The sequence below is a fragment of the Gigantopelta aegis genome, chromosome 7 (assembly GCF_016097555.1).
Source record: "Gigantopelta aegis isolate Gae_Host chromosome 7, Gae_host_genome, whole genome shotgun sequence".
Lineage (NCBI taxonomy): Eukaryota > Metazoa > Mollusca > Gastropoda > Neomphalida > Peltospiridae > Gigantopelta > Gigantopelta aegis.
In genome coordinates, this window is record NC_054705.1 from 16,848,798 (window position 1) to 16,860,341 (window position 11,544).

An 11,544-nucleotide genomic window follows, 5' to 3' on the forward strand; every position below is an offset into this window, starting at 1 on the left:
AACTCCTAGTCAACAGAGAAAACCCGCTACATTTTCCTAATGCTGCAAGGAATCTTTTATATAGATGCACTTTCCCATAGACAGGAAAGCACATATACCACAGCCTTTGACCAGTTATGGAACACTGGATGAGATGAGAGAAAAACCAATCAGTTGGAACGAATCCAATGAGGCAGTTCGATCCTTCGACACAAGCACCTCAGGCGAGCGCTCAACCGACTGAGCTAAATCCCACTCCTAGACGCGTGTAACTACATACATTTACAATGCTTAAACACCTGAGTTCAGGAAAAATGGGCTTCGTAAAATCAGGTCACAATATTTAACACAGACACCAAAAATTATCTCAATTTGACAAATTTGATCAGAATTTTTTTAATTTAATTAAATACATAGTCAAATTCAATTAACATTTCAGGCCATAGGATTTCAAATTTCATGTGAAACACTTTTTGGGTTCCGTGCCTTGTGATCATGGGAACCCATCGGAAACTTTTTTTTAGTTTCTGAGAAAACAAGTCATGGGAACCTATTTTTAATACCACCGATTTAAATTATCACAAAAATCCATGCAAACAGACACGTTTTCAAAATCAATGTAAAGATGATTTTAACAGCTAATTTGTTTTTTTTAGTTTTGGCCTACGTCATTTGCTCCCATAATTAAGGAAACCATTGAAAATAGTGGGGCCTATTCGATTGCCACCTTCAGTACTCAAGAACATGCGTGACGTCAACTTTTGTTGACTTAAGTGACAGTAGTCAGAAGGTTAAATATTTTTTACAAAATTATGTTTGAATTTAAATACTAGATATCACTCCTCTATTAGTAATAGTAGGTACCGCAGACCAAAAAAAATATTAATTTTTTTTTTCTTTATGGTCATAGTTTCATTAAATATGTTGCTCTTATTGAAAAAACATCACTATATTATCCAAATGAAGCAAAATAAAGTCGTAGTAGCCTTGTACCGACATGACGATTTTAATTGTCATTTACGTCCACTTTTGTAAACCAAAAAACAACAGAGAAATTTCTGTTGTAAGCTTATAGATGTCAAGTGAAAATATAAAGGGTTACTATTATTTCTGATAACATGTATTCTTGGGGTAGGTTCGAAACCACTCTAAAATGACAAAAACACACAGAAATCTTGGAATACGTAAGTTAATGACATAATAATTTATGCAAATGTTACATAAGAATAACATTTTCAGTTCACATTTATTCACGCTTATACAATAATGTACATCCAGACCAATAATAGAAAGGAAAACATAAAGGTTTAGATCGCAGATGGAAAGTGGATACGTACACGTTACATAAAAAATAAGCTTCTTGTTTCAAAATATTTAATATATATATATATATATATATATATATATATATATATATATATATATATATATACACATGTATTTACCTAGACTCATAATAATATTGAATACTTGAAGATTTCAATAAAAGATGCAATAAAACCAGTAAAAACTTATCACACGACGAATGCCAATGATTGGCCAATATGTTTAATCAATTTCTTACATAAATATTTACATACTTTACACCTTCAAAATCATTATTAGAAACAAAGCAATGTAAGTAGCCATATTTCACCTTTGAAAGGAATGTCCAAACACTCATACAATATCAGAAAGGTTAATTTCTATCCAGAAAAAATATCCCCAAAACATAGTTTAGCAGCTGAAACACTTAAGGCATGAGACAGCAGGCACACATGTGTGTTAAATAATTTACTAAATGCAGCTATGATTATTTTGGTTCAATAAAGTGCTTTATAAAAACAAATTCAAACAATGAATTATTATAAATATAACTATATACCACTTTGAATTATAATAAAAAATCTATGACTACATGTAGATCTACCAAATTTAGCATCCATGAAAGAGTATTAGTCTAAATTTGTCTATGAATTATTGTCACTCTTCATTTCTGTTCCAGGTTCTGTCACAGTTGGAAACAGAAAACATAACAGCATCAAGCTTGAAGTATAATTGAATCTACTGAAAGTTGTCTCATAACCACGTGTACTCTCCCACTTCGTTTCCATTTCAGGTTTCTCCATAGACTCACAGAGACTACAAATTTCCTGGAATAAAGAAAAATACCCATTATGACCATGGCTATTTATCTTTTTGTTTCAAATATTATAATTAGTTTGACATAATATTTGTAAATAGAAATATTCATTACATCAGATGAAACACACCTTCAAATGTTTTTTCTGTATGTAGTTATTTTCACCTATACAAAAGGTTACCAATAGTGCCACCTCACATATGCCAATTTTAAGCAGAAACTTAATGTTCAGCAGAGTTCTTCATTAAAAAAAAAAATGATTACCAGCATTAATAGAATTAAATCATGAGACATTATCTTTTTTCTTATTTATAAATAGACTGAGACTTCAATTCAGGATTTTATTGGAATGTGTACAACTATTTTGCACATAAATGTAGAGATGCATGTCTTAGATACGGTAACTGTGAGAGTAACATACACTGTCATAATCTAATATTAAGTGTACTTCTTAGATCAGAACGTGTCATTGTGGGATCATCTGTTAGTCCTTAGCTGATGTGGAAGTATTCTCAACTGTAATATTAATTAGAAAAAAAACAATTATTACAGAGAACATTTTGTTTTTAAAATTTTGATTAATGACAGTGCAATCAATTTAAGAATTGATTAGCAACTACTATTTAATGTTTTAGCATTGTATAGCTATATATCTGAAACTTGCGGAGTGGATCGTGATGCTATACAAATGTTCCCTGTATTAAATATGCAAATCTCATCTACTTTACAGTTTAGTATCTTTTACAAATAATTAATTCTTTACCATTTTTAACAGTAATATTCATTGATGAAGTGATGAAAAAGTATAATTATACTTAGAATTTAATGTTACTTGGTTACCAAAAAATTGAAGTTTTGTGTCACAATGTGAGAAGTTATGGTACCTAAAACATTTTCTTTAAAAAATGTATTTACAAATATAACACTTAAAAAGTACACATTCTCTGTATTATACTTAATAATTTATTTCCACTGCATTAATACTATTCTTTTGTATAAAACTGATCCAGTCATATGCTAAACTCATTCAAATGATTTACATGAAAATAGATTTACATGTCTATATTTGAATAGTTATGCATTATCAAAATGTTTTTTAAAATCAACTTCAGCTATCAGAAACTGCTGAGTCATCAAGATAAGCAAAACATTATTTTAAGTTACTTTGAATTCAATATGCATTGTCTTCTAAAAATAACGTTTCAGTATGATATATATTCTACCCAAAAAGTTAATAATGGGCGGATAAATGATGACAAAGCATCAAATACGTTTAATTTTATCAAAATGTGTCCCTGCTGTGAAGTTCTGTATTTTCACTTTTGCAGGTCAGTGGGTCAGAGTTACCTCCCTTGAAATATTTTAGATGTCAAATTAAACAAAGTTGTTGGGGTTTTAAAATTACAAAAACAATATATTTATGCTGTTTTATTATATTACTATAGATATTTATCAATATCTCAGTGAAATCGCCCTTTTTGGGGCAAAATAAAAAGTATTCAAAGTTTCACTTGCCTCAAAAAAAGTCTTTTTGTAGTCGTTCAAGTTCGGAAACAGGATATACATCAATCAGAAGATGTGTACTTGTCATAACAACCAAAGAAACGTGCAAAATCGTCATGAAAACAAGCGTATTCTGGCCTTGAACATCACCACCAGTCGAGAACCAAACTTGTAGCATTTCGGAATATGGGCGTTTATATTGTCTAAAGTTAGCAATGTCTGTTAGCTCACTGAAATATAGGTATGATAATATTGATATATCTGTAGGTCTATAGTGATAGTAAAATACTGATGTCAACTGACAAAACACAACCAGTATCACACATAATGAGCGTAGGCCTACTGGGTACGCTGCAATGACCCATACATGTCACACGACCTTAGCCTACCACAGACAGTCCTATGCAGAACCGTCCTGTGTAGAGCCGGCAATGAACAGGGCGGTAAGCTTTTGGATCCGCTACCTACTTATAATATTATACACCCGTGTCCGGTGTATCAGCGCGTCCGGTGTATCAGCGTGTCCGGTGATTCGGCGCACTTGGTAATTTGCTCAAGTATGCTTAGGAAGTTGTCATGTTGTCGGTGTTTTTAACGAATTAAAGTTCAATTTCTTTTGAAATGGTTAATAAAGTATCAACATATTTATTGTTAAGGGTGCAATTAAAAAAAAAAAATTAGAATCATCAATAATTATATCATAATTTCAAAATAAATCATTCACCTGTTTTCGTGTATATAAACACGAAGTAGGTCAGCTTATTGATATTAAGAATGTTAAAACCAGTCTGAAAACACTTTTCCCGCATTTTTAAAATTATAGTAAACAGTATAAATGTAATTATTTTTGTTCGGTTATTTTTATTTAAACTGAAAAGGAAAACCCAGACAAATGCAAACAAAACGAAAAGTTTACACCTTAATTGACAGTCATTCCAGTTCACAATTGTCACATTGTTATAAAAAATAAGATCCACTGTGTGCACAATCTACTGGAGAAAAATAAAATCCATGTAGGCATCTTAGCCATGCATGACAATGAACATGCATACATCTGTACAACCGTGTCCGGTGTATCGGCGCGTCTGGTGATTCGGTGCACTTGGTATTTTGCTTAAGTATGCTTAGAAAATTGACATGTTGTTGGTGTTTTTAACAAATTAAAGTTCAATTCCATTTTCAATGTTTAATCAAGTATCAACATATTTATTGTTAAGGGTACAATTTTTGTTTGTTTTGAATTATCAATAATTATATTATAATTTCAAAATAAATAATTCACCTGCTTTCGTGTATATAAACGCGAAGTAGGTCAGCCGTATTAATATTAAGAATGTTAAAACTAGTCTAAAAACACCTTTTCCGCATTTTTAAAATTATAGTAAACGGTATAATTATTTTTTTCGGTTATTTTTATTCAACCGAAAAAGGAAAACACAGACAAATGCAAACAAAACAAAAGTTTTACACCTTAATTGACAGCCATTCCAGTTCACAACTGTCACATTGTTACGAATTTTTTTTTAATAAAAGCGAAATAAGATCCACGTGTGTGCACAATCTACCCGAGAAACAAATCCATGTACAGGCATCTTTGCCATGCATGACAATGAACTTGCATCTGCAGTACTGTGCTACTCAAGAAAACGATTCCGAAACTGATCACGAGATAGGTCACGTGTGATCGTTCATTTTCATAGTAATATTTTTTAACAAAACAAAACAAAAAAGTACTAAAATAATCCTGGGACAATAGTGTACCGTTCATGGGCTACAAAGTGAGGTTATAGGCAGTTTATAAATAGCGGTGTCACCGATCCACATCTACTGCGCCGAATCACCGGACATACAAATCGTTTTGGATACAAGGGGGTGTCCACATTTATGGACAATTTTAAAATGTTTATTTACTACAGACATAAAACAATTTATAGTATATCTCAGATTATGCACTGCTTCATTGGTGAGAGACACATTTTATTAAGTATTTCACAGTGTTCACATAGAAAATGGTCTTTGAATGCTTAGGTGCGCCGATACACCGGACAGCACTGTAGTACTGTGCCACTCAAGAAAACAATTCTGAAACTGATCATGAGATGGGTCATGTGTGATCGTTCATTTTCATAGTAATATTTTTAACAAGACAAAACAAAAAAGTACTAAAATAATTTTGGGACAATAGTGTAGCATTTGTGGGCTAAAAGTGAGGTCATGGGCGGAGTCAACGATCCCCATCTACTGCGCCGAATCACCGGACATGCAAATCGTTTTGGATACAAGGGGTGCCTATATTTATGCACCATTTTAAAATGTTTATTTACTACAGACATAAAACAATTTGTAGTGTATTTCAGATTATGCACTGCTTCACTGGTGAGAGACGCATTTTATTAAGTATTTCACAGTGTTCACATAGAAAATGGTCCTTGAATGCTTACTTAGGTGCGCCGATACACCGGACAGCACTGTAGGTAGGACTTTCCTTTGGCACTGTCACGTATAAACAACACTGTAAATACTTATCATAAATAGAGTTAGGGTTAGGGTTAAGGTTAGTGACAGTGCCAAATGAAAGTCCTTCCAACTATAGGAAGCGTACTTAAATTTTTCAGCGCTGTCAAAATATCTTATTTCTTTTTCATGGTACAAGTTCAACTTACAAGCTAAAAAAAGAGAAACTGGCTATTTCTTTTGCATGCAACATTGAGAGTTATCTGCCCAGATACTTTTCTGTCTTACTCTTACTTTCCTCCAATGTGCAGGTAGCTTCGCAGCAACTTCAATCAGCCAGAACTCCCAGCCAACCATCTGTCTTGAACAGACACTAGTTTCCATTATTTTATTGATATACCCGTAACCTAGCTATGGAATATGCTATATGAAGACATAAAAAGAAAAAAAAAAGCCTCTAGTTTCATATTTATTACAGTCGCAGATCCAAAAGGATAGGTGGTGGGGTTGCTGCTACAAAGTAGGGGGCATGTGCCCTCCTTGCCACCCTCCCCCTCCCCCACCTCTCGTTTCCTACGCCAGTGTATATGTAATTTGCTAATGTCTATGTAACTATATATAAATATGTTCCTTCCCACCGGGAACACTTTTTTCATACTATGGACTTTACTATAAGTTATTTATTTCTAAGCCGATTGTTTTATAAATTGCACACGAAAATTGGTGGTGGTGGTGGTGGGGGGGATTTTTTTTTTTTTTTTTTTTTTTAAATTTTTTTTTCTTTCTAAAACACTTTTACTTTTTTTCTTACGTCAAACCAAACAACATTTTTTGTAGGAGGATGGGACGGATTATAATGGCATAGGCCTAATTTATGTAGTCCAATTTTCAATTCAATTCAGTTCCGTTTATTCATTTAAGAATTGACCGCAATTATTGTTTGGTTCATGCAAGTATTAACCGAAAAAACACAACGATGTGAACACTGATGACTCCGCGTAGAGGGACATACAAAAGTGTGCAAATGTAAATAATTTCAGTTTGGTATGGCGTAAGAAGAAAAGTAAAAGTGTTTTGGAAATAACAAAATAAAAAACAATTTGTGTGTGCAATTTACAAATACATCGGTTCGAAAATAAATAACTTGTAGTAAATTACATAGTAGGAAAAAATGCAACCCCTGTGGGACGGACTATAAAATTAATTAGCAGTAATTAAATGTACATAAATTCTGATATCAATCAAGACTAGGCCTGTATTTAATTTGTGTTTTATAAATAATTTGTGTTTTATAGTCAAGATACAGATGCTTACTTCACATACCTTTTAAAGTTGTCAAGACTTGTGAATCTTCATACAAAATCTATACCATGGAATGATATTTATAATAAAACATTTTAATTTCACCCGATTGTGCAATGCCACTTTGTCAGTTAATGGTACAAAAAGTCCTATACGACTGACCCGTCGTTGAAAGTCGCAAGGTAGTCAATAATACACTGTACGCTATACTAATCTATACTATTCATTTTGCAATAGAAGATAACTGTATTAATTGCATACCAAGTTATGAGTGTCTAATTGAAAATTATAAAACAAAGGTTTAAATAGTAGGCCTACATTATTGTTTATGAATAAAGATGTCCTTAAAAGCATAACTATACAGTCCGTCCCACAGAGAACGCCTTTTTTTCATGCTAGAGAATTTACTACGAGTTATTTATTCCTGAACCGATTAAAAAAGAAAGAAAGAAATGTTTTATTTAACAACGCACTCAACACATTGTATTTACGTTTATATGGCGTCAGACATATGGTTAAGGACCACACAGATAATGAGAGAGGAAACCCGCTGTCGCCACTTCATGGGCTACTATTTTCGATTAGCTATTTTTTTTAATTTCTTTTATCTTTTAAAACTTTTCGTACGGCGCCCGCGCGGGAACGCATGCTGCAATTTTTTTTTTCTTTTTTCGATCGGATCATATACCCATACACATACACATACACATACACATTGTACATATACATTGCACATATACATATACATATACATATACATGTTTACATTTACATATACATGTTTACATTTACATATACATATACATGTTTACATTTACATATACATTTACATTTACATATACATGATAGCTGATGATAATACTTTGCCGGTTCAACGCCCCTGCCGCCTGCCGCCATCTAGTTTTAGAAATGGGGTCACAGCAGTGCACGTTGTGGTGCAATATCCTATTGTTCTGTGAATAAAGTGCGCGTCACCCGTACTGACTAGGTCAGAACACTCTATAGTAAATACACGATACCCTTTTAAATCGGATGACAAGTGCTTGCACCTGCGTATTGTATTAATATTGTTTGGCAATGACTTCTTGAATAATTAGTACAAGTGTTATTCCAGTGCATGGTGTGGTGCAGTGTCCAATTATTCTATAAATAAAGTATGCAACACCCCAACTGCATGTCTGGGTCTATTCGGGTCACGCTGTAGTAAATACACGCTACGGGCCGAAACCAGGTCACTGTTGTGTATGTACTTTACTATTTTAGCCAGCTTACCAGTTGAAATCCAACCCGTACAGCGCTATTTAAACAATAATGATGTTTTAGTTTTATATTCTTACGATGTATGATAGTATGTAGTTGTGTCTGAAGTTGTAATACAAACAGTCGTGTGCGAAACAGGGTCTATTGTGATCTGCTGGAATGTGTACATGGGTCTAACTAGGTCACGCTGTGTTGTGCGCTTAACTGACCGCGAGTGTCTCCAATATAAATATTGTCAACATTTCGTTTTTACTTCATTTAATCTAAAACCATGCCCACAGAAGGATGGACACAATATTTATCTGATATTTATTTCAATCCAAAACATCCAGCTTCCTATTCGGGGGTAAATAAATTGTATTATATTGTGAAAAAGGAAGGTAAATTTGACATTAGTTTAAATCATATCAAACAGTGGCTTGCTTCACAAGATGCTTATTCACTTCAGCGAGCGTTACGCTACAAGTTCAAAAGAAACAGGCTTGTGGCCAGTGGGCTGAATGCACGCTGGGATATTGACTTAGCGGATGTGTCTAATCTTGCTTCAGCCAACGACAGTGTGAAATTCCTGCTGATAGCTATCAACGTGTTTACAAGATATCTATGGGTTGAACCCATGAAAAACAAACAACCAGAATCTGTCTTTAAAGCACTGAAGAAAATATTTACCACTGCACCTTTACCAGGGATTATTAGATTAGATAAAGGCCGTGAATTTAATAACAATAAAGTGAAATCATTTTTGAAAGACAAGGGTATAAACTATTATGTCACTCAGAATGAGACCAAAGCTTCATATGCCGAGCGGGTCATACGTACTCTAAAGATCGCTATGTATAGATACTTTACTTTTAAACAGACTTATCATTACTTGGATATTCTGCAAGATCTAGTGGATGGTTACAATAATAGACCACACAGGTCGTTAAATCAGCGGTCACCTTCGGAAATAGACGAGCAAAATGAAGCTGTTGTATGGAAAGAACAGTACATTGATCCATTAAAACCAAAGTCAAAACCCAAAAAGAAACTATTTAAATTTAAGGTTGGGGATCAAGTCAGAATTTCTCATTTGAGGTATACTTTTCAACGAGATTATCAAGAAAAATGGACTGAAGAAATATTTATAATTAAGAGAAGATACTACAGAGATGGTTTTCCTATATATCAACTGAAAGATTATTCAGATGACCCCATTGAAGGTAGCTTCTACGAAAATGAGTTACAGCAAGTCTTCAAAACGAACAATAACATTTGGAAGGTGGAGAAAGTGCTTAAGAGAAGAAAAAGGAGAGGTGAGAAACAGGTGTTTGTTAAGTGGATGGGCTATCCTAAGAAGTTTAACAGCTGGATTCCAGAAGCAAATTTCCAGTTGGTATAAATAATAGCGAGTGTTGTATTTGAGTTAGTTTATACCTGGACATCATGGGATCAACATTGTGTCCAGATTGTCAGAAAATGTTTTCGAGGAGGGATGCCATGCTCAGACATAGACAGACCAGTCATTCACCACCACCACTACCACCACCACCTTCACCACCACCACCACCACCACCACCACCACCACCAGAAATGCAAGCTCAGCAGGTACCAGATGAAGAACCGTTTTATTTTACTATACCTTCCAATGTAATTTTCGTGGGCCCTAGTGGATGTGGGAAGACAATGTATATGTATCATATACTTCGGAAAGGACTCATCAAGCCAACACCTAACAACATTGTATGGTGTTACAACGAGTGGCAACCCCTTTATGATACTATGCGTGAGACCATGCCTCAAGTTCAGTTTGTGAAAGGTATCCCTTACAACCTGCAGGACGACAACTACTTTGATGCGTGCAACAATAATGTTTTAATTCTGGATGATCACATGACCGAGGCCAAGGATGATAAACGTATTTCTCAACTGTTTACTCGTACTTCACATCACAAGAATGTCATTAATTTTTTGCTGTTACAAAATTTGTTTCCGAGAGGCAAGGAGTCACGTGACATTGCTCTGAATTCACATTTTGTGACTCTGTTCAATTCACCCGTGGACAGGCAAAAAGTGAAGTTGTTTGCAAGAAGAATTTATCCCAACAGTACTGATCGTTTTATGTCTGTGTATGAAGCAGCTGTTCAACAACCTTATGGGAATCTGACTATTGACTTACGACCTTCTACCTCTGAGAATGAGAGACTTAAACCTAATGTTATAACTACTAGTGACAGTGTTTCTCAACAACCTATAAAAGAACCATCAATTCGAGAGTCACCTCAGTTGAATAGTAACAGTCCTCCTGTGAACATCAAACACAATAACTTAAACGACGTGACAGAAACTTCTGAAGTTGACAGTGACTTTAATTACAGTGATACGGAGGATATTGATACAGTTGTCAACATGCCTTCCTGTGACGAATGCGGTATTTTGTTTGAGAACAACCATGATCTTCAACGCCATGTAAGAACCTGGTGCCCCGAAAATGGGGGTCAACCTTTAAGGAAACGAGCCAAACTGGATGAAGAACCCATCAATACCGATGTAAAAGATTCCAAATTGGATTACAAAGAATGGGAAGCTGCTGGTCTGACAGAGATGTGGAAGTTGACCTTGAAAACTTGTAAAGAAAGCATTCAGGCAAAGAAAGAAACTTATGAAGATCAAGGGAAGTCTGAAAGATGGATTGAAAGAAAGTTACAAAAATGTTGGGAAAAAACTTTCATTGACAGAATGGTTCGAGCCCTACAGTTTGTGACTTATTTCAGTGAAGCACCCTTGTTCAAAACCATACTGTCTAAAGTGAAGAACATGGACCCCGAGACGGACCCGGTTATAATCTCTAACAAGATTGAATTGTTGATGAAACCAAATGTCAAATATATACTGTCCCAGATTGATTTTTCTGAAGCTGAGGACTTAGTCAATGATCAAGAAGA